The 24552-nt window shown below is 38.0% G+C and overlaps 1 protein-coding gene and 1 pseudogene across 1 annotated transcript in view; one reads left to right on the top strand and one right to left on the bottom strand.

Moving 5' to 3' along the window:
* Positions 1-21349, bottom strand: part of LOC119245712 (ATM interactor-like) — a 49143-nt pseudogene extending 27794 nt beyond the window's left edge.
* LOC119246758 (melanoma-associated antigen B16-like) overlaps positions 3975-24552 on the top strand; it is a 46853-nt gene continuing 26275 nt past the window's right edge. The window contains exon 1 of the mRNA XM_054695789.1: positions 3975-4059. The gene's annotated coding sequence lies outside the window, so the exon portion shown is untranslated. The remainder of the gene's footprint in view (positions 4060-24552) is intronic.

Genomic DNA, 24552 nt, shown 5'->3' with positions numbered 1-24552 from the left:
AGATAAACAGCTGGGACTACATCAAATTAAAGAGCTTCTGCACAGCGAAAGAGACAATAACAAAACAAAGAGAAACCCCACCAACTGGGAGAACATTTTTGCACACAACACTAATGATAAAGGACTGATCACAAAATTCTGCAAAGAGCTGATGAGACTCAACAACAACAAAGAAAATAATCCAGTCAAAAAATGGGCAGAAGAGCTAAAAAGAAACTTCTCTGAAGAGGAAATGCAAATGGCCAACAGGCATATGAAAAAATGTTCAACATCACTTGTAATCAGGGAAATGCAAATCAAAACTACCATGAGATACCATCTTACACCAGTGAGAATGGCACATATTAAAAAAAAAAACTAGCAACAACAAATGTTGGCTATGGTGTGGAAAAAAAGGAACTCTTCTGCACTGTTGGTGGGAGTGCAAACTGGTCCAACCACTATGGAGAGCTGTGTGGAGATTTCTGGACCTACTAAACATAGAGCTTCCATATGATCCAGCAATTCCACTCCTAGGTATTTACCCAAAGGACACAGAAACATCAATTCCAAAGAGCACCTGCACTCCTATGTTTATAGCAGCACTGTTTACAATAGCTAAGCTTTGGAAAGAACCCAAATGCCCAAAAATAGATGACTGGATCAAGAAGATATGATACATATATACCATGGAATATTAATCAGCATTCCAAAAAGATAAACACATGCAATTTGCAGCAACATGGATGGCGCTGGAAGGGATCATGCTCAGCGAAATAAGCCAAAAAGAAAAAGAAAAATACCGGATGGTCTCACTCATAGCAGGAATCTAGAAAACTTAAATAAGGGACCAGGAAAATGAATAACTATAAGAAAGTGAAAATCAAAATCAACAAAAAACTATGAAACAGAGACACTTTTTGGGAGGTGGGGGGCGGGAGGGGAGGGATTGGGGTCAGAATGGGGGGGTTGAAATTGTATGGGGAATATAAAAATAAAATTTATTATTTAAAAAAAAAATTATGTCCTGTGAAAAACACTGTCAATATAATTAGAAGATAAATCACAGGATAGGAAAAAATACATTTGCAAAAGACATATATGATAAAGGATTGTTATCCAAAATATACAAAGAACTTTTAATACTCAACAATAATAAAAAACAAGTACTTCAAATTGGGCCGAAGACTTGCTCAGACACCTCACCAAAATTATATTTAAGTAGCAAATAGGCATGCAAAAGTATGTTCCACATCATATGTCATTAGAGAAAAGCAATTAAAACAACAGTGAGATTACACACCTATCAGAATGACCAAAATCCCAAATACTGACACCACCAAATATTGGTCAAGATGTAGACTGACAGGAAATCTCCTATAGTGCTGTGGTAAATCAAAGTGTTATAACCACCTTGGAAGACAGTTTTACAGTTTCATACAAATCTGAACATACTCTATGAGCTAGCAGTCATAATCATGCTCCTTGGTATGCACCCAAGTGAGTGGAAAACACATATTGACATACAAATCTGCTCACAGGTGTTTATAGCAACTTTTTTCTTTAGCGCCAAAACTTGGAAGCAACCAAGATGTCCTTCAGTTGATGAATGGGTAAATTGTGGTCCATCCAGATAGTGGAATACGTCGGGCTTAAAGAAAGTGAACTTTGAAGTCATGAGAAGACACGGGATAAACTTAAATGCATATTACTAAGCGAAAGAAACTCCTGAAAAAGCCACATACTGTACGATTCCAACTATATAACATTGTGCAAAGGGCAAAACTATGGAGACAGCAAAAAGTTCAGAGGTTGCCTGGAGTTCAGGAGGGGAGGAATAATAATGGAGAGCAAAGGATTTTGGGACAATGGAACTTTTCTCTATGATGCTATAATGATGAGTACATGTCATTAAGCATTGTCCAAAACTATAGAATCTACGAGAGTGAAAACTAATGTAAACTGTGGACTTTGGGTGCTTATGATGTGTCAGTGTAGATTCATCAATTGTAATAACATTATACATGTGTGGTGTAAGTTATTGATAGTGGAGGAAGGTGGTTGGGCATGTGTTAGGGCAGGGAAACAATGTGAACTCTATGTTCTGCCAATTTTGTAGTGACTCTAAAACTGATCTAAGTAATAAAGTCTATTGTAAAAGAAAAAAAAAACATGAAAATGAGGATATATAATAACTACATATTCCTACGGGCAGTACTCTACATTGAAACATATCATAAATAGAACAACTCATGCAGCTGCCCTTTCATTTGCCAAAGAGGGCATTTAAAAGAAGAAATCAAATATTCATAAACAAGTACACTGCTAAAATGAAAGGTATATTACTGTGCTACAGTGCTAAGCATCAGTAATAATTACCAGTAGAGAGATCCATTTAAGACTGACATTTTAAAAATTAGTTCTCTCTACCATGTAATGTGATTGACAAACCAAGCTGATAAAAATTAGAGCATTGGAGCTGAATGTAGAAACTTGATTATTATCCACTAAGTTCACTGCTTGTTTCTTAATTCTTCAAATCTTCGACATCTGTATGTTTTTACCCAAAATGTACTCAATTTTTTTAAATTTAAACCTTTGGCTGTACAATAAAATAAACATCTTGAGCCAACATAGCTGCAGAATTTTATGAAAAAGCATGTTGATTATTCACAATATGTGATACTTGTGAAGGGTCTTATATTCTAAGGAATAGATTATTATATCACTGCATTATACCAAAGTAAAGCACAAAAAACAAAGTCCAGAGGTTTCAACATATAATGAATATTCTAGATGACTGCAATTGTGGAGTGGATATGAAATCTCAAATACAATGATAACTCAAAGAGTCAAAGTAAAATACACTGTTAATATAGAGATCTCCGCACATTAATTTGCTAAAAAATATAAATGAGAATGCTGATTTTTTTGCCACTCTGTACTGAATTAAAATAATTATCTTAAAAAATCTGTAAGCAATGTAAGAAAATAAAATTAATTAATTAAAAAAATCTATGTGCATGCAACTTTGACCTTAAATTCTTTCACAGAGTTCTGTTAAAGTTAATGAGGCACTCAGACTTCATTCATGTGTTTTATGACACCTGATCTCTCAGCATGATGCCTTAGTATGAGTACTTGGTTTATCCATTTAGGTATATTTCTGTGGAATTGTATTTCTATATCTATACTGTAGCAATAACCTAGAAGTCTGTTTCAATTTAGGAACATGGTATTATTGCAAAGAAATAAAGATAGAGGCTATTCATAGAAAGTTTATAGACAGCATGATATAAAGACATCCACCTATATGTCTTTGTCAAAATAAATTTCTAATAGAGAATTCACAATGATCAGTCAATTGTGCAGATAATGTTTAGGACAATTCAAGCTTCTGCACATATCTCCCAAATGAGATTCTGGGAAACACACCATTTAATCCTTTTAGTAATCAAAGAAAAACACGGTTTCCTTAACTTTGTGATTTAGCAAAGGTACTTAAATTTAACACGGAGACCCACAACATGGTGGAATAGAGAGGTTGGGATCATCTTCTCCCATAAAAACTATTAAAAAAAATAGTATTTGCTCCAAAGAAGATTCAGAAGTTTCCTATTAGAGTCTCAGGGAGATGTTGTGAGGATTGAATAGTAGGATACCCTACTGATGTTCCAAGCATTGCTTGATGCTGTGGAGAAACTCCCACTCCCAACACACATACAGGAATTGGTGTCAGGATCTCTTAGATATGCTTGGGAAAAGATTATAAAAATAGCAGCTAAACACAAAATTTTAGAGATACTAGAGTGGCCATTTCTTAGAATGGTTTGTAAGAAGTGACCCTCAATTAGTTGCATGGATAAGACAACATGATATTGAGGAGACCTGTAAATTTTACTAAGTAACTTGTGTTTTGTTTTATTGAAGGCAGGAACTCAATGGAAGGTACTGATCACAGGCAAAATTTGATTTTATCTTTGTTTTAGAGTCACTGGAGTCAATAATGAGAGATTACAGATATTCCTCTACTTACTGTGGTCTTGGTAATCCTGATATGTCCTGGAAAGTCTAAAAACTGTAAGTGAAACCGTTGTCATTTGGGGACCATTCTGCATAACTTTGCATAATAATTGGAGACAGAAACTTGAGTCAGGCATAACTGCAAGTTTACTCGTGTAATCTATCTCTTCTTCCCTCTGGATATCCTTCTGTGATTCTCACAAAAAATACTCAAGGTCCACAATTTGATTGCTAGCAGTAGAAACAGAAGGATGTGAGAATCAATAGTGAAAAAACAGGTGACATATGCTAGAGGAAGGAATAGGGAGAAGGAAAAGGAGAACAAAAAACTATAAAGATAAATTTAGGTGTACCCATGATGATAAATCTTGATGGTTTGGATGATGTTTACGCATGAAGGAAAGCAAATTTTAATTTACTTGCAGAGCCAATTGGTGGCACATTTTTGAATAGAAACTTTTGCCAAGAAATATGTAATGATGGGGAGGAAAAGTGTTAATTTTGTTGTCATAGTGACTTCTAGAGTATAGGCATTTGCTGGTATTTGCTGAGATAATGTCATACAGCATGCTCAATATTTTTATTAAGCAATCCATTTGTATGTTATTCCATTTAAATATATATTACCTTCTCAAAATGTCAGTGGAATAATCTCTCGGGCATGAAGCTAAGATTGTGTTCAAATGACTAAATTTTTGGTGCAGGTTTACATATCTTCCTATGAGTCTTTTACCCTCATTTCCCAACATATTTTTCTGATTTAATTATCATTAATTATTCAACTAAAGTTATTTTTTTCAAAATAACAGCAATTATTCCACAATGATTTGAATTTCATTTCCTTTATTTCTTTTAACTTAAGTAATAATCTTGAATGATTAATGACCTCTTTCTAGGTTATGCAATTTAGCACTTTTTACATTCAGTTTAGATCTTATTTGCCTATTGAGCTTGCAAACTCATATAATTTGTATACACATTTCAAATAAATAAATTACAAAAGCTGGCAGGCTCTAGGCTCAAGATAAGAGAATAAGTAGAATTTAAGATCTAAAGATAGTATGGATATTATCTGTCTAGGACAGTATCTTTTTATAATATTGAGGTTATTTTTATCTAGAGTATATCCATGACATGTCCAAGGTCACCCAACCAATTAGGTACAGGGCTGGGATTAGACTTTTGCTGCCAATTCAGTTTTGTGTCCTTCCTTTCTGGGTCGTTAAGAGTTGGACTTATTGCAAAGTTGTATTCAGTTATGCTATTTGAAGAATGCAGTTACCTAGATACAAAAAATGGAACAAAATATTTTACCTGAGTGTATCTTAGCATCTCCCAGGAAAATATAATTAATCACATATAATGAAAATATGAACTGAAGAATAGAAAGATAACTGTTAGAGTTTACTGTAAGAACCACTCACAGTGACAAGTGTCTGTTATGCTTCAGAGAATTCAACTTCTCTGGTCACAACCTAGATTTGAAAATTAAGGAACTTATCTTTTCCCCCCCATCTTTATTGATATATAATTGACATATAATACTTTATTGATATATAATTGACATATAACATTAATTGAGTTCAGGGTGTACGATGTGATGATTTAAGATAGGTATTGTGAACTGTAATATTTAGAACCCTATTTAAATGATGTCGGGAGGCTAGAGAGTGTCCACTAATGCATAAATAAAAAAAATTACAATAACCAAAATGTCTTACATCTCCCACTGGAAATGATGCTGTTTCCCTCCACCATCCAGTGGGGAACTGAAGGGGAAGAGCCCTAGAGAGGTTTTGGAGTTGTTAGCCTTGGAGTGGGGAATCATGTGGACATTTTTATCTGCCCTCTCAATACTGTTTGTTTCCAGATAAACCCATTTTGTTGTTGGAATAACTGATTGCTTTTAGTGAGGTCAATAATATATATTGCAAAATGATTACTACAATAAGGCCATTAGCACATCTATCATCTCACATAGTTACAGTTTGCCTATCTGTGTTAAGAACTTTTGAAATTTACTCTTAGTAATTTTCAAATACATAATGCTGTATTATTTACTAGAGTCCCCGTGATATACATTACTTCCATAGAACTTACTCATAACTTATAACAGTTGTTTTTTTGGTCTGAATTTATTTAAAGCAAAGTGGAGAAACATAATCACATTAAACTACAGTTTATCTAGTCTTCTGAATAACTTCTCTGATATAAGCCAAGCAAGAATTATTTTTTATTTATTTTATATAATAAATAAGAGAAAAAATTCAGAATGAACTTCAGTGAAATAAAATAATTTTTCAGGAGAGGTAATATATCATCTGTGTAAGATACAGATGTAATTGAAATTTAATGGAGACTAATTTATTGATACCTTAATAAAAGTTGGCTAAACCATGGGTATGATACTGTTTTTAATTTATATTAGAGAAAAATATTTTGGCAAATAACAGTATGTTCTTTTTCAATAAGCTCTCATGGTATGATATTCATTTACATGGGGTAGACAGACTAGTTAGGGTTTCAGTAAGCTACCAAAAAAAAAAAAACACTGAAAATTATGATATTTTTGTAATCAGTGAGTCTAACGGCTTATAAATAGTATGTTTTGGGGAAAAACAACTGAATTTTCAATGAAAATAAAGATACCAGGACAATTCAAATTAAATTAAAAGTATGATGTCTTGCTTTCGTAAGCCTCTGCCTTGTTAGGTGGATACATTTGTCCTCTGATCACTATAGAAAATTTTCCATCATGAACATTGATCACTCATCTTTATTTGTACCAAAAAAAAGATGTTTTTGTTTCCTACAAAACACATAACTGCTTAGGAAATACACTATATGCAAATTATATAAAACATTATTTCCTGGAGTAACTGAACTGAAAATAATTGTATATATTAATTAATGAAATTCTAGGAAACTTTATCCTATGAAAACAGACCATCAAATTAATTATAAACAAATACCAATTTGGGAAGAAGATAATGAAGCTAGGAATAACTTGACCTTGCAAATAATAAATTACTTATTTCTAGATTGCTTTTCTCTATTTTTCAATTTTCACCATTTGACTTCTTATCTATTTATACTACTTTAGAATATTTTTTTCACAGGAGCCAAGTAAAAATATATTGCTCACTTAAGGATATTATGGAGTAATCTCTCAAGCACAGTTAATATACTCTTAAAACAAGTTACAGTTGTCAGTGTTGGGTTTGATGTTTGGTTTTCTTATAGTTATTGGCATGTCAGTCACAAGGCCATTCAGATGCAGTGTTCTGCACTGTGATCCCAAGCCTAAATTTTCCAGATCCTTTATGTCAGAATCTTCATTTCACAAGATCGCCATTTGGGGAAGTAGTGCTCTTTAAAAGTGGTCCCACTCCATTGAAATACATCTCTTCCTAGTAAGTTCCAGGGAAAGGGCTGGATCCCTAATATGCAGTTACTTTGTGTAGTTTTTGTTGTAAGGATCAGGGTGTATGATGGAGATTGGGGGGTGGGGTAAAGGAATTCACCAGAGACAGTGGAGAACAGAAAAGTTGGATTTATTGAAATACACTGCTAAGAGAAGCTGTAGGTGAGGCAGAAGAGGTCTGCTGCATGGAAAGTGAGGGTCTCTAGGCAATATTTACACTCCAGGCATCATCAGTTGGTTAGGGTGACGCTTCTTGGTTGTGTCCTGATTGATGATCTGAATTAGCATAACGGACCTTGATCATTAACCACTAAAAAATTAAGAATTAAATGTTAATGTCGTGACCAGTGTTCACTATTGCCCATAGCATGCCCTCTACCTTAATTTATCCAACCTTAGTCAGGTTTTCTCTGTTCTATAGACCCCTGGACTTTAGCATGTCCTCAAGTTTGCTGAAACATTAGGATGCAAAATATCTGCCCTAGCATCTCATCCTGTGAATAAGCTGACCACAGTGAGAAACAGACAGCTCTCATCATCTGATTATGCTGTCTGCTTACTTCTACTTATTTGCCAGCTCCCTTCAAAACTTCCAGTAAGCTCTGCTTATATACCTCTCTCTATAAACACACACACACACACACATTTTGAAGTTCAATGTTGAGATGTCAGATCCTAAGGTCAGAGTATTTTCCCTATTTCAATACTGCTTTTGAATAGTCTCTCATCTTAGCTTTTTACTTGACAATTTTTATCTCCTGTGACTTGGTATGTTTCTTACCATTATTTTTACTCTCCCTGATTTCTAAAGCCTCAGAAGCAAAACAGTCGCTAAAGTGAGCATGTGGATGTTCATTTAGAGAACCATTTGATTAGAACACATATTTGATATTATCAGTAACATCTCTCCTCTAATTTGTCTTTCTCTAATCCTCTGTAAGTCACTGAATTAGAACTACAAGAAGTGTGTTACCCCCTTGTTTTATCCTGTTTAGTGACGACTGTAACCTCAGTTTTACATTTCACATCTCTCAGGTCCACCCTGGTTAACAATGACAAACACATAATGGTCAATTCCATCATCAATGTTTTCTCTCTCTTGAATGTTGACTCAGGAAAACCTAGTACTGTATTTGGAATTAGAGCTCCTTCACATACTGCCTGTGGATCTCCAATTTCCACTGACTAATGAATCCAAGGAAAAATTTTGGCCTCTTGTAGTAACAGTAGATGTTGGATACGAAGTATGAGCAACAGTTCATGACCAGTGCAGTGAGGACAAGCGTCTGAGTGGCCACTGCCTTTGATGCTGACCAAGGTCCTGTGGCAATGGAAAGCAGATAAAGCATTTAAATTACACTCCCGAAAAAATGTGTACACAACTGTCACTACTTGAACAGTACCAGTGTTTTTCATAGAAAAATGTAGGGTTTGCATGGAAAGCTCTTTTCCCTTAGAAAGACAGCTCGCTTTTTTTTTTTTTTAATCATCATTAAATAATACATTTGAAACAAATTGTTCTGCATTTCAGGCATTGCAGTATACTTTCTATTTCACATTAATTCTCCATTGTGACTGCACATTAGAATGCCCTGGAGGACGAATACCAGGGCCAGGCCTCTTTGTGGAACAATAAAATGCAAATCTCTGGGAGGAGTGGATGGAGACATGTTCTAAAAATTGCCCAGGATATTACTTTGTTGTGCCTCAGAGAGGATGGTCCCTGGGGTCAGATTACCAGGCTGAGAACCAGACTAACACTGTCCTTTTGTGTGACTGTGGGCTGGTTACTTCAAACTCCTCAAGCCTCAATGTTTTACCTTTATAATAAAGAGATATAGAACCTGGTAGAGGGGCTGGTTTCTTTATTACTTGCCCTCTCCCCAATACTATATGTATGTGTGTGTGTGTGTGTGTATAGTTATATAGTGATATCCCTATCACCCCTAAAAAAGAAAGGAGGCATAGTTAGTCTCCACAGAGCAGCCAAAAGAGATTCTCAAATGTAAGCTTAGGGCCCCCCCGGTGGCGCAGCTGGTTGAGCGCAGTGCTGTGAAGCTGTCCGCAGCCTCTGCAGCGCCGGTTCGATTCCCGGCCAGCCAGCGAGATTCCCACATGGCTTGGCACACCTCTCCTGTCTCGCCTGCTGCTCCCCTCAGCAATGTCTTCGGTCCATCTGCCTGTTCTGCTCCCCCCTTGTCTCTGGTGAATCCTCTCACCCTTCCACAATCTGGCCTGTACCCCAGTTCTTGTATAAATAAATAAATCTTTAAAAAAAATAAAATAACATAAAACGTAAGCCTAGTCAAGTTGCAGACTCTACTGGCTTTTCAGCTGTCCTCCTACTGGCCTGGTCAGTCCTGCCTGTCTCCCTGGTGTCAGCGCCTCTGTGGCGCCCATTCAGTCCCCTGGCTTCCTCAGCACAGACCTCCTTCCCTTGTCGCTCTTCAATTGCCAGTCTTCAGACACTCCAGGTTCCTTCCTAGGCCTGTGCACTCCCTTTGCTGTTTCCCTAGATATTAGAGGCGTCCGCCTCATCTACTTTGGCTCTGCTAGAATGCTGCCAGTGAGGCTTTGCTTTATCCACTTACATATATTTTAAAATACCCTGTTTCCACCAGCTGCTCTCCAAACCCTAAATTTCCTTCAATTTTCTCAATAGATAACTTTCACCACCTGAAAATACTATATTTATTCTTGTGTTCTGTCTGCAGTAAAGAAATTGGTGTAAAGAGACTTGTTTAGTTAAATGTTATTCCTCAGTGCCTAGAAAATTGTGTTGTATCCAAGATACTCACTAAATCTGTTTGGTAAAGGAATAGTCATTTTTTTTTTTCATCCTGCTTGTTAAATGTTTCCTTTAACCTACATATATTGTGGGCCTCCCTTGGTGGTGCAGCGGTTGAGCCCTGGGCTGCCAAGCTGCCCACAGCCTCTGCAGAGCCGGTTCGATCCGCGGCCACCGGCGAGGGTCCCACATGGCGCTCAGACCTCTCCTGCCACACCTGCTGCTCCCTTCAGCAGTGTATTTCATCCATCTGCCTGTTCTGTTTCCCGCTCTGGCTCTGGCGAATTCTCTCACCCTCCCGCACTACTGACTGTACCCAGTGCTTGTATAAATAAATAAATAAATCTTTAAAAAAATAACCTACATATATTGTAACAAAAGTCCTGGATTTTGTAGGGATAATTTATTTTATATTTGTGAGAATACTAGAATCAATACACTGCCCCCCCCCTTTCCCTCACCAAAGAGTCCCAATATTTAATGATGGCTTTTTAAAGGATGGCCTTCCTTTTGACGTTTGTTCTGGTGCCAAAACTTTTTTTTAACTTTTTTAAAAAAAGATTTATTTTATTTATTTATGCACACAAGAGCTGGGGTACAGGCCAGAGATGCAGGGGGAGGGTGTGGGAGCATGAGAGGATTCACCAGAGACAGAGTGGGGAACAGAACAGGCAGATGGGCCGAAATACACTGCCGAGGGCAGCAGCGGGCGAGACAGAAGAGATCTGCTGCGCCATGTGGGTTTTTCCCAGGCTAGCCAGGGATCGAACTCGTGCTGCAGAGGCTGCAGACTGCTTCATAGTGCGGTGCTTAACCCCTTGCGCCACCAGGGAGGCCCTGGTGCCGAAACTTTAAGACCCATGACTGAAACCCTGTTGAGTGACCCATGTGTACTGTGCTTCTCAGATTGTATTGGAAAGCCCTACAGCTCGTATTGGAAAGCCTACCTTTGTTAGAGTAGGCAGGCTGGCACTGCTAGTGTCAGAGCTGGCAGGTAGGGAGTGTCAGGTACAGGTACGTGGACACCACACCCATTACCACACCTGGGACATCTCGTGACAACTCCCCAATATGCTATGAACTGGACTTAGAGATTAGGATACTGCTGGGAAGAAGGAAGGTGTGGCAAGGGCATTTGTGGGGATCAGGGAGAGGAAGGCAGCCTCTGACCTTTGCTCTTTGTGTCTGTAAAGCTGTTACTCAGGCTCTTTAGAGACAATGACAGTTGTCATCTTGACCTCATAGTGGATTATCCAGCTTGGATAGTATATTCTGTTTTTTTAATTAATAATTTCCTTTTTATTTATATCCCTTACATCATTGGATGGTATGTTTTTGAACTTCAGGTCACCCCATCTCTTCCAGCTCTTTGCGTCTTCCTGACTTTCCTGCTGGTATGTGCCTCGGATTTGTTCTCCTGGTGACTTTGCTGTTGGGCCTTCCCTGCTAACTCTGGCCCTGTCTCTTTGGCTGGGAATTTGCCCACAAGGGGATGGGTGATTTTGGAGAAGTCAGAAGTCTGTGTTTTTAAATCCTTCTCTTCCCTCCTCTCTCTCTCTCTCTCTCTCTCAACAGTGAGCACACTAGAGTCTGATTACTTTATGCATATGGGTGGTACAGACCCTTAGAATGGGCAACATGGGCTGTTTTTTTTTTTTTTCCCTTGAACAGTTTGGAGTCCCTGGATACCACTTGGATTTGCTTGGTTATACTTCTATAGAACAGCAAATTGGGAAGTATTGTCAACTTTCTGTAAGTTAATACAGTGAAAATGTTCAGTAAGTGGCCATTTGATCTTTAAGCCTATCATCAGGTTTTCTTTCTCCTTTTAAATTCATTTTCGCATTCTTATCTCTTTCTGAGAGATATTATTGAAATAAAAAATGGTTGAAAGAGGTAGATTTTTTACAAGGACAAACTTTCTATGATGAATGTATTTATGGAGTGTGTTTTTCTCCCTCTCTCTTTTGCTTTCTCTTTGCAGTCCAATACACTTCTTGTGTCAATGATTTACATGTATTTTCAACTTATATTTTGTATTACATTTACTTTCACATTTACTTGTACTGCTCTCCAGTTTGTGAAGTCTTAGAAATATGAAGAAATACTATCTCCCTGGCCGGCCTGGGAATCGAACCCGTGCTGCAGAAGCTGTGGACAGCTTCGCAGCGCTGCACTCAACATGCTGCACCACCGGGGAGGCCGTGTACTGTTCCACTTTAGATAGAATTGTATTAAACTAGAATTTGTCTAGAGAAGCAGATGCAGAAGAACATCATATAAATAATGGTTGATAGAACTAAATGTGGCAAACCTAAATAACAAGGATTTTTGGATGACTCTGGAGGGGTGAGAACTAGTTTTTATAGATTCACAAAATTGCCACTAGTTAAAAAGATACTCGGTACTGCTAATAAGGATACATTTAATGGGTACACATAAAGGAACACAAGTTTCAAGTCAAGGAAGAAAGCACCTTCTCCATAAGGTTCATGAGTGGAATGGTGTTCTTCCCAAGGCAATGTACTTTTCAACAATGAAAATATTAAAGCAGGAGCCATTCAGCGTCTCTCAGTAAAAGATGGCTCCACTGGTTCTGTGAAATGTATTGATCTTATTGTCCACTAATTAAAAACTTGGCTAAAGAAATGAACAAATTCAATCTCTTGGTGGATCTTTTCCCCAAATATGTAGCCTAAGTACGTGATTTTCTCTTTTGTGTTTTGTAAGTACGGGACTGGTCTCCACAAAAAGGATCAGATAGACTTTTCTCAATATGCTCCAACTAGGGCCTCCCCAGTGGTGCAGTGGGTTGAGCGCAGTGTTGTGAAGCTCTCTGCAGCCTCTGCAGCATGGGTTCTATCCCCAGACTGCCAGGGAGAAACCCACATGGCGGCAGACCTCTCCTGTTTCGCCTGCTGCTCCCCTCAGCAGTGTTTTCAGTTTCTCTGCCTATTCTGCTCCCCACTCTGTCTCTGGTGAATTCTCTCACCCTCCTGCACCTTTGGCCTGTACCCCAGTTCTTGTATAAATAAATAAGTAAATCTTAAAGAAAAAAAGAAAAAAAAGGACAAAAAAAAAATATGCTCCAACTAGGCCTTTTCCAGTAAGTGTCACATGGGTGTGAGGAATCAAAGGTCAGCTGTGGCCCTGTAAGCCCCTGCAAATCTATTGCCATTACTTAAGGAATACACTCAAGGCCCTAGAAGCTAAGAGAAGCTTTGCTTTATCTCAGTTGTTTGTCTTTTTCTTAATCAAATAAGCAATCACTACACCCCCCCTTTTATGACCCAGAAGAATGTAGTTTGGGGGCACTTAACAGGCATAAATTTATTAGTGAACATATCCTCCCTATCTGAGAATCTCATCTCATCTCATTTCCTTTCACTCTGGGAGTAAAGGAAAGAGGTCATCTCCTGTCATGTGGTCTCCCTCTTTCCTGCTCCTTTACTCTCCAAGCCCCTACAAGGAGGATAAATATCCCTGTCAACTCCAATCTTTAGAATTTACAGCCATGTAGATTCTCCATATATATGTTCTTAAATTGATTATTTTCTTTGCTTACCCATCTGATGCTACTTTGATTATTTGGTCAACCCAAGGTTAGGGATTCCTTCTATACCCCAACAGAAGTTAAGATAATCATATTCTGATTTTACTATGCTTATTTGTAGTTCTGTGTGTTAATACCTCAAAACTGAAGAAACCTCAGGCCATTTTCTACATGATAGAACTGAATCTTCTAGAACATTTTGATACACCCAAGAAAATGTACATCCCTCATTTTCCAGAAATTCAAGTTACATTGAGTCAATTCCAAAAAGGGAACCCTCAAATAAAACAGATTATAGGTAATGTATGTAATGTGATATCTAGCACTGTCTCAAAGTACTAAAAACAAAGAGATTATCTTTACTAACAAGGTGTTCATAATATAACTGAGGAGAGGTCCAGTTACATGAATACCAATCACTCAATGATATTTTACATTATAAATAAGCAACCTTTTACATTGCAGTAATCTAAATTAGGTACTAAATTTGGATGCTAAAAAATAGTCGTGAAATTTGCAGACAGGCTTTGTGAAAGAGGAGTTACCTGGTAAACATAGTAAGTGTGCTTTGAGAAAGGTGAGCTTTTGCCTTACTACTTAATTTGGTTACAGAAGTGCTGAGTTGAGCCTTAGACTGGTTTTAAAGTTTAGGAGGGATGTTGATGACAAGAGCATATTGGAGGGGAATAATGTGTTATTTATAAGCAATTTACCTTTGATGTGAACTGGGATCTTTATTAGTTGAGTACTTAGGTTTTGCTCACCTGATACCCCTTATATATCGCTTTTGTGATCAAGAAGAAATAAGCCAAATGTAATATAAATATTGATATATTATTAAATGTCAGCAATAATATGTAGACAATTTGGCTAAATATTTTAACAATTCAAAATTACCTTTTATTCTTTTCATTTCCTTCCAAACTGCTACATAATAATGGAAAGTTATTTTTTCTCTAGAGCTGTTTCTAGAATTGTTTAATCAGGTTCAGAATCTCTAAAGTACTAACCTCCACCAAGCAGGAAGGTTTCACTCAGGATTCAAGCCAAATGCATATAACCACAATATGAATTTACTGGGGGAAATCCACATTAGAATAATAAAAGCATACAATTCAACTGGCAGCAAAAGGGGAAAGTTAACGAGCCTCTTGGCAAAGTTTCGGAGACTGGCACACAGAACAGACAGACCCTGTCCAGAGAGCTCCTGGAATCTGTGCATTGATGGGGAGGGGAATTGTCATTTCTCAGGGCGACAGTTTCAGGCAGCTCTCACCAAATCTTGGAGTAAACTTCAGGACACCATGCCTGGAGGCCAAAAGCATCTCAAATTGCCTCTGATCCAGTGCATATATTTATATTACTATTCACACACATATTATCTGGACAACCTGTTCATTTTGATTTGGGCAGGGCCTCTTTGTACAGCAAGGTTTTTATCTATCCTTGCCTCTCCCATGTCTGTTTATCATGTCTCCGTAAATAAGCATTTGCTATTAAATTCTCTATCTCAATTGACCCCACTTTTCCATTAGCCAGGGTCATTAGAATGTCGATACATAGAACATCTGGATTAGTCAGGATCATTACAGTATCAGTACGTGTGGCAAGAATGTACAGTATTTCAGTGTCATGAATTCTGTTATGTTTTTGCTAACTTTACTTTCATTAAATTTCAGTCAATACTCTCATATGATTGATGTTAGCTATGTTGTAATTTTAAGTCTGAAAGAGTGGGTGCAATAGATTGTAAGGTTCAGGATACTCTGTTCACTTGATCTACCCAGAGAAGTGAGATTTCAGGTTCAGGTACAAATGTTGACTGTACAAGTAGATAACAAAGATTTTAGAATTACTTCTGCTGTAAGCAATAGGGTTTATGTAATCATGGAAAATGGCTAATTAGAAAGTAGATGCCCTTTGTATTCAAAGTAAAGGAAAAAAATTAAACCTGAGGCAGCCAAACAATTACCAGAATATCTTGGGTCACCAGCAGTCAGTTTGGGATCCTCATCTTCAGTTGATATCTGTTTGTCTTGTTTTGTTTTTGTTTTAACTCTCACTCCCTTCAGTTTTAAAATGTTATTAAAGTTTTAAGTGAACTTTTGGGGACACCTTTGTAATCCAACTGGAAGTAAATGGAGAAAGATTTAATTTTAAGCCCAGAGAATTGTCAGTCCAAGTCATTTACTTATTCAACTGTTCATTTAACAGAACAGTTCCCTTGGGCAGAAATGATGAAACTGTAATATTCTTTTATTTGGAGGACTCACAGATAAGTGGTATTTATAATAAGTGGGATAGTAAATGCTATTGAATGAGACACCCTTATATAGAGTGTGTTTATAAATAAAACTGAATATGAATACAGTTGATTATATAGGACAATTCAAATTTTAAAGAATTATACTTTGAGAATTTAAAATATATCACTAAAGATAGGTACAATGGCCTTGACATGAATAGAATAAATGCTTAACACCAATTAAAACTATGCTTATGGAGATGGTTTTGAATTTTAAATCAAGGTGAAATTATTTACACTTAAAAATCTGTTATTTAAATATTTTCAAGTGTGATTTGGTTCATATTATCAATGATTAATTTAAATAAAATTTTATTATTAACATTTAGAAAAGTAGATTGAAAACAACTTAGAAACTTTAGGAATAAAGCTTGAAAAATGTAAAAATGCAATTAACCTACTAGACATCAAGAATGAAAATTCTTTTCCCCAGGATTTATCAGAGATGAAAGGATATTAAGTTAGATAATTTTTAAAATGAGTACAATAAATGTGGATATATAAATAAATGAGAGTGTTTTTCTAGATGCTAGGTAATTTGTATTCTCTGAAGCAGAAATAAATGTTGAAAAAATTAAGAATTGGGAACTGCATCTAGAAATATCAATCTGAGTAGGAAAACAGGGATTCCTATATGGAGAGATAATATTTGTGTAAAGTATCTTAGTAAATGATTTACTATAATTGTTGATAAAATAATGAGCATTTTAAATGTCTCCAGGTGGCTTTTAGTGCTTTCATAAAAATAAAACCATCTATATACATTAAGAAGAAGATATAGTTTTGGCAATTACATTAAGTCTAATGACAGGTGCTTAGGATAAGTGATAAACATTTAAACTGGAGCTCAATAATAAGAGTATGCTATTGTTCAGTTCAGCACAGCCAAAGTCAAAGGTGGCCTTGAATATTTAAATCAAGTTTCCACTGGTCCAACCACTACAGAAAGCTGTGTGGAGATTCGTTTAATTACTAAAAATGGACATGACCCAGGGATTCCACTCCTAGGAATCCATCCAAAGGACACACAAATATTAATTCAAAAGGAAACCTGCTTTCCTATGTTCACTGCAGCACTATTTACAATAGCTAAAATATGGAAACAACCTAAAGGTCCAAAAACTGATGGCTGGATCAAGAAGATGCGATATATATACACAATGGAATAACTATTCAGCGATCAAAAAAGATATCCTCATGCCATTCACAGCAACATGGATGGAGCTGGAAGGGATTACGCTTAGTGAAATAAGTCAAAAGGAAAAAGAAAAATATCGGATGATTTCACTTAAAGGAAGAATATAAGGAAACTAAACAAAGGGTCAAAAAAAGAGACAAACTTGCAGGCAAATTTTAGCTCTGAGGCATACTGCAGTGGGAGGGAAGAGGGTGGAGTCAAAACAGGGGTGGGAAGAGCACAGGGACTATGGTAGTTGTGGGAGATTTATGAGGACTACACCTGAGGGGAGAAATCAAATATTGTGCCAAAATGAACAACAATATAAGAAAATAAGAGTTTAAAAATCAATCAAGTTTCCAATTTGGTCATCCAAATCTCTAGCATTATCCATTCAACAAATGTTTATTGAATCATGGTGTGTCAGATTGTGTTCTAAGCACTCAGTTTGCATTAGAGATCAAAATAAAGATCCCACCCCCCGGGAGCTTAACTCTAGCAGGGGGATACAGACAACAAACAGTACACATAATGAAAGATAGTTTTCCTGTTCGTGATAAATGATAGAGGTTAGGGGCAAAAGAAATGGAGTCGGTGATGGGGAGTGAGTATAATTTACAGTGTGATGAAGAGTGATAAGGCGAGATTCCCCTTAACAGGATGAGAACCAAGTAGACACTTGAAGAAACAAAGAAGTTGCACAGAAAATTCCTCCAGGAAGAGGGAACAGCTGTTGTGAGATCATAAAAGTGGGTGGTTACAAGGAGTGAATCAGGATTTTTTTGAGAGCAGTCCTGGAGTCCGTGGACCCCAGGCAGGTTCTTCCTTGGTTCTTGGCTTTGGCGAGGGAAGAATTCAACATGGAGACCAAAGCTACAGAAAAGAAGAGATTTATTTGTCGGTAGGTAGGAAGAAGAACAGAAAAGCTCTCTGAGCAGAGAGGAGTCCCGAGAGGGTAGCTGTCTGAGGTGGCCAGAAGTAGGTGCTTATATAGGCTTAGAGAGCAAGGAGTTGGGGTTTGGCCATCGGGTGTCTCCAAGTTGTGTCTCTTGCTGATGGACTGGGCCCATGGGGATCTGCTCGGTTACTGAGGCACACTAAGTTTTCCCACCTTACCCAACATACTTTTCAGAAACCGGATTTGGTCCATTGCTATTGTGCTATTATGTTGTTCTTCTGAACATTCCATTTTTAATTTAATTGAGGGGGCACCCTCCTGATCTATGACTGTTTCTCAATCAGGCTGATAAAAGGACTTGGGGTTTGGGGCACCCTGTTCATAACTGACTGACTATACCCAATTCCTAACTTCCTCCTTCAGGAGTCTATGTGGTTTAAGTGGACAGAACAGAGGGGTAGGAAGGTTTAGAAGAAAGGATTAGAAACATAATAGCAAATTGAACCCCGGAGGGATTTTGAGGCTATTTTAAGGATTTAGGCTTTTACCTTGAATAAAATGAGATGTGATTACATGGTTCTGTGCTTGAGAAAAATTGTGGCTGCCACCAATTTATATCTGTGTATATGGGTAATTACTTCAAAAAATTTAACTGCTATAACGTAAACTGGTGTCTTCTGCTTTATTAAGAGGGAAATTGTTTTAAAACGATCTCATGATTCAATAATTACAAAGACAAAATTTACATTTTAAAAGTAAAAACTCTAGCTCTGAGTATGTGCCAATCCCATTAAAGGTCAGGTAGAGCAGGATGGGGCAGGCAGGTGCCACACAATTGATGACACTCACATCACTCAAGTCCATCCAAGTGTGTTTACATCCTCTATAGTGTATCCAAGAGTATGTCAACCAGTGGGAGAGCAGGGAAATCCTAGGTAAACACAACCTTAAGAAAATGGCACCTCACTATCCGCACACTTGCTCAAAAGTCCTGAGGTCAACTACCTTTCACTGTGCACAAAAATCAACTCAAAATGGATAAAGGAACTGGACATAAGACCTGAAACCATAAAATATATAGAAGAAAATATAGGTAAAACACTACAAGACATACATCGCAATAACATCTTTAAAGACTCATCACCCAAAGCAAAGAAAGTCAAGGAAAAGATAAACACCTGGGATTACATCAAACTGAAAAGCTTCTGCACAGCAAAAGAGACATTAACCAAAACGGAGAGAAACCCCACTGATTGGGAAAAAAATCTTTGCACTCCAGTCAACTAATAAGGGACTGATCACAAAGGTATACAAAGAACTCACACGACTCCACAAAAACAAAATAAACAATCCAGTCAAGAAATGGGCAGAAGAACTTAAAAGACATTTCTCCAAAGAGGAAATGCAAATGGCCAACAGGCATATGAAAAAATGTTCAACATCCCTTATAATCAAGGAAATGCAAATCAAAGCCACATTGAGATACCACCTTACACCAGTAAGAATGGCACATATCAAAAAAAGCATGCAACAACAAATGTTGGCGAGGATGTGTTGAAAAAGGAACTCTCCTACATTGCTGGTGGGAGTGCAAACTTGCCCAACCCCTATGGAAAGCTGTCTGTAGGTTCCTCAGTCTAAAAATGGAGCTGCCATACGACCTGGCAATTCCACTCCTAGGGACCTACCCAAAGGACACAAAAACAATGATTCAAAAGAACACCTGTACCCCTATGTTTATTGCAGCACTATATACAATAGGTAAAACTTGGAAATAACTCAAATGCCCAAAAATAGATGACTGGATCAAGATATGGCATATATGCACAATGGAATATTTTCAGCAATCAAAAAAGATAAGCTCATGCCATTTGCAGCAACGTGGAAGGAATTATGCTAAAATTACCTAGCATAATTTTTACCTAGTGTTTATGCTAGAAGGAATTATGCTCAGTGAAATAAGCCAGAAGGAAAAAGAAAAATATTGAATGGTTTCACTTAGAGCAGGAATATAGGGGAACCAAATAAGACATCAGTGTAAAAAACAATATAACAACAGTACAAAACACAACAAAGCAAAATGGACAATTATAAATCAGAAACATCCTGCAGGGGAGGAGGAGGGAGAGAGAACAGAGGGAGGGAGGGAGGAGGAGCACAGGGGCCTGAGGTGATGGTGCACGGTTGCACTGGTGAAGGAAACTCTGTGGGGACTACACCTGAGGGGGTGGGGGGGAAAGCAAATATTGCTTAAAAATGAACAATGACGTAAAAAAATTAAAAATTAATATATATTAAAAGTCCTGAGGTCGAAGATGACAAGCTCTTTCTGCTGACCATAGTAAATTACCACCTCTTTATAAGCTATGGTTAAAAAAAAAAAAAAAAAAAACCCTGGTTACTAAACATATATTACATGAAGGGATGATATTAATATGTATGCAGAGTATCCCTGCTGCCCAACAGCTGTGGGGAAATATAGAGGAGTATGTTCGATGATTCTATGCAGTCAATATTGGATTACAAATCACAGCATCCTCATGCCAGGCAAGGGGCCAGAGATTGTTGTGGTGGGTAGTGAAATGTCCCAGCATCTGCTTGATGGATCCTTTGGGTTCTGGTTACCTCCTCTACCCAGGAGTTTTTGGAAGACCCCTAGGATACTAAGTCACTGAGAATGGGTGTTTTTTTATAGCAGATGTTAAAGGAATGGAAGTTAAGTAAGAAAGAGAAAATGTAGTCAGACTTCGCAATAGCAAGTAGTGGTGAAACTTCTTGATTGTGATGGAGGATGGATGAATATATCCAAGGGACCCAGAATAATGGATAAGGAGGTGAGGGTGAGTATAAAACCGACCAGTGGTTCTGCAGTTTAATATGCTATAGCTAAGTGAATAAAGAGACCACAAACTAATCTCCACTTTGCTCTAAATTCAAAATTCTATTGATGAGAACAATAAACACCTTCCTGTTATGCTCCTAAGGCTTTAGAAGATAGTTTCAGAAAATAGATCGAAAAAAGTGCATTATTTGAGGCATTATCCAGAGACACCACATTCTGTATAAAAGGATTTCCTGCATTTGAGGTACAGAATTGTTCTCTGGTGTGCAAGCCCTACTGTGCATCTCAGTTTGCTCTGATTAGAAGAGATTGCATGGCGGCCTTGCAAGAGCAACTATCACACTGTTACCTCACAATCATGTCGAAGAATGGATCTTACCTACCTTTGTGGGATAGTGCAGCCTAAAACTGATCATTATAATAATAAATATTTTCTTCCTTTTCATATGTATAAATTGATTCTACATTTCCTTAGACAGTAGTATATGTAAGTCCAGCATCAGCCTTGGCGCTAACATGAAGGTGATCATGGGAAGCCAGGGAACATGGAGCTTGTGGTGTCATAGACAATTGCTCTGGCCTTCTAGCAGGAGCTGGCTCTTCTAGGGGAAGGTGCAACTTGGTGGGCTGCTGGGTTGGAGCTCTTCACTGGAGTTAAGAGAATGGTGGAAAATGAACGAGAGTATCAAATTCCTGGTTAGGATCATACACACTTCTCAGAGGTGTGGCCACTTCCATCTCTGACCCATTCAATGAGTACCTTGAAATCTGTCTCTTTTTTTCTGGACTGAGGCTACTGAGACAGGTTAGAGAAGCTCCTGACCTTTCCTCCAGTGAGGGAGGCAAACCATTCAGAGACAGAACCACAAGGTGCATTCCATCTCCAGGCCAACTCATATGTGACCATTTGAGTCACATGGTTGAGACTGGTTAGGTTGATATAATTTTGGAGTTCATTCTGGTTCTCTAAACATTGCTCACCTGTTTATAATCCCTTCTGCTCTGGATCCGTAAAGACAAGCCACCTTTGCAGGTGTCTGGCACTCTTAGAACGGCTTCCAAGAACATGTTCTTAAAGTAGATTAAGTATGAAAGCTCACAGCTGAAGAGATTGAGGGTGCTTTAAGAGTGCAGTGATCTTATCTCTTTCAGGCCAGCGATTTGAATGTGTTCTGCAATTATAACATTATCATTATGGCGCACTGCTGCCAGGCTCACTGTATATTGACTTGAAGAGAGCTATAACATAGGTTATAGGAACTCTAGGCATATTAGCTCCTCCATGCATGGCCTTGATGCTGTGAGTCCATGCACAGACCCATATGGCTGATGCAAAGCAGTTACTCCTCATTGAAATCCACAGAATAAAGGGCTTGTTCAAAAGACGGCGATGAGAGAAACATAACTGAGGGGCCTCTGGTATTTACCAGGTTTTGAGACTGCTCATCCTCATGAATTCTCAATGGAGAGAACCGAGAAGGGTAGCCCACACAGCTTTTCTTTGAACATTGCCATCCACTGAATAGTTCTTACAACCACAGTTTCATTGAACTTTCCATGAAAAGGTTTACTTCTATGGATTTCATAGCAAAGGAGCAGTCATTGCTGCAGACTGACCTAAGTGTTGACATTGCAATGAGTAGTCAGCCTTTTATTATTTCTGGGAGCTTGTTATCAAAACTCCCTTATACTCCCTCAGAGGAAGAACATGGATAAAATGAGAATGTTCCAAGCAACACATTTATTTCAATAATAGAAGGGTTGTAAATTTCTTTTTGGGAACAAGTTTAATACGATACACTTTCTTACAAACAGTAAGATCACATCACAAGTAATCCCTATTACATGCTTTTTGAAAAAATCATTCTCAATCTTAGATGATTTTCAGAAGAAGCTGTCAGAATTGCTTTAATAAGAGGCAATAAACTGTCACTGGATTTTTGCAATATGCACAACTTGATTTTTCAGTCTGTTTTTAGGTGGAATAGGTTGAAGTCCTTTTAAATTTTAGCCAGTCTCCTCTTTCTCACTTTCTGTTAGAATTGCTACAGTACTGGTCTTCCAGTTGTGCCTAAGAAAGAAGCTGTCATGCTGAATATACAAAGAATATTTCAACTCAGAGCATTTACAACAGCTGAAGCTAAGACAGAGCTGATCGAAAAAATATGTGTAAGGTATCAGCTCACAACAATGCCAGGCTGGATAGATTTTCCTTCGAGCAAATCTTATGAAAAGAATATGTAGTCTTATATCAACACATAAACCATACTTTCTCCACACTGGTAGGGGCCTTCAAAAAAAGAAAGAAAAATATTATTTATTTATTTATGCATAAAAGAACTGGGGTCCAGGCCAGAGGTGTGGGTGTATGTGTGAGAGGATTCACCAGAGAAAGTACGAAGCAGAACAGGCAGATCTACTGAAATACACTGCTGAGGGGAGCAGCGGGCAAGACAGGAGCAGTCTGCTGTGCCAAATATGGGTCAGCTCCCTGGCCAGGGATGGAACTCAGGCAGTAGTGGTGATAGCACTGAGACTTAACCCTGGTAGTCACCTCCATGTAAACTATGTTGAATGTTCCTATGCCTCTCAGCACACCCACTGCAAAGGGCCCTGTGATTGCCTAGAGGTTTTAAAGGTCTTGGGGGCACTGTCTTTCCAAGATACATGGCATGTGAATGAGCACGCTTCCAAGCCATGATCTTAACACTTAAGGGTGGTTCAATGACCATTGTATTTAGGACTGGGAAACGATTTGATGCTAAATAGATGATCTTTTGACTTTAGTCCAGCCAGCAAGAGGATCTGTGTGGTAGTGGCAACAGCACATCAGCTGGCCTTCACTGTAGCTGGAATGTCATCTTGCTGTTCGGAGCTTATGGGCATGGAAATTGAGCACACTTCTGACTTTGGAGTTTGTATTTCTTTCTCACTATCTGAGCTACCTCTAAGTTTCAGATCATCTGTCTGAGATGCAGTGTTCAAATACTTAATAAAATCTTGACAATAGGGCCTCCCTGGTGGCGCAATGGGTTAAGCACCACACTATGAAGCAATCCACAGCCTCTGTAGCATGAGTTTGATCCCCGGCTGGCCAGGGAGCAACCCACATGGCGCAGCAGACCTCTCCTGTCTCGCCTGCTGCTCCCCGCAGCAGTGTACTTCAGTCAGTCTGCCTGTTCTGTCCCCTACTCTGTCTCTGGTGAATCCTCTCACACACACACACCCCCCACCGCATCTCTGGCCTGTACCCCAGCTCTTGTATACAAAAATAAATAAATCTTTAAAAAAAAATCTTGACAATCCAGAAATTTGAGTTCTGCGTGTATTCTAAACCATTCTGTTTTGTCTTTAAAGTTTCCATTACATCTAATAACCCTCTGTCAGTTGCTTCAGAATCCTTTATCTTACTTCCAAAAGAGAGCTTTGTTTCTTGGATTTTCTCAGTTAATTTTGAAGAAGTGGCCTTGCCAGGTCCTGCCACAAAAGCATACTGCAAGGCTTACAGACATACCCAGCTTTCCAAAGTGGACCCAGTGTTCTTAATTCCAGACTAGAATTTT

This window comes from Talpa occidentalis, unplaced genomic scaffold (assembly GCF_014898055.3).
Source record: "Talpa occidentalis isolate TD23 unplaced genomic scaffold, MPIMG_talOcc4v2.1 talOcc4.15, whole genome shotgun sequence".
Taxonomy (NCBI): Eukaryota; Metazoa; Chordata; class Mammalia; order Eulipotyphla; family Talpidae; genus Talpa; species Talpa occidentalis.
Note: the sequence above shows the minus strand (reverse complement) of the source record. Positions and strands in the feature narration are given on the sequence as shown.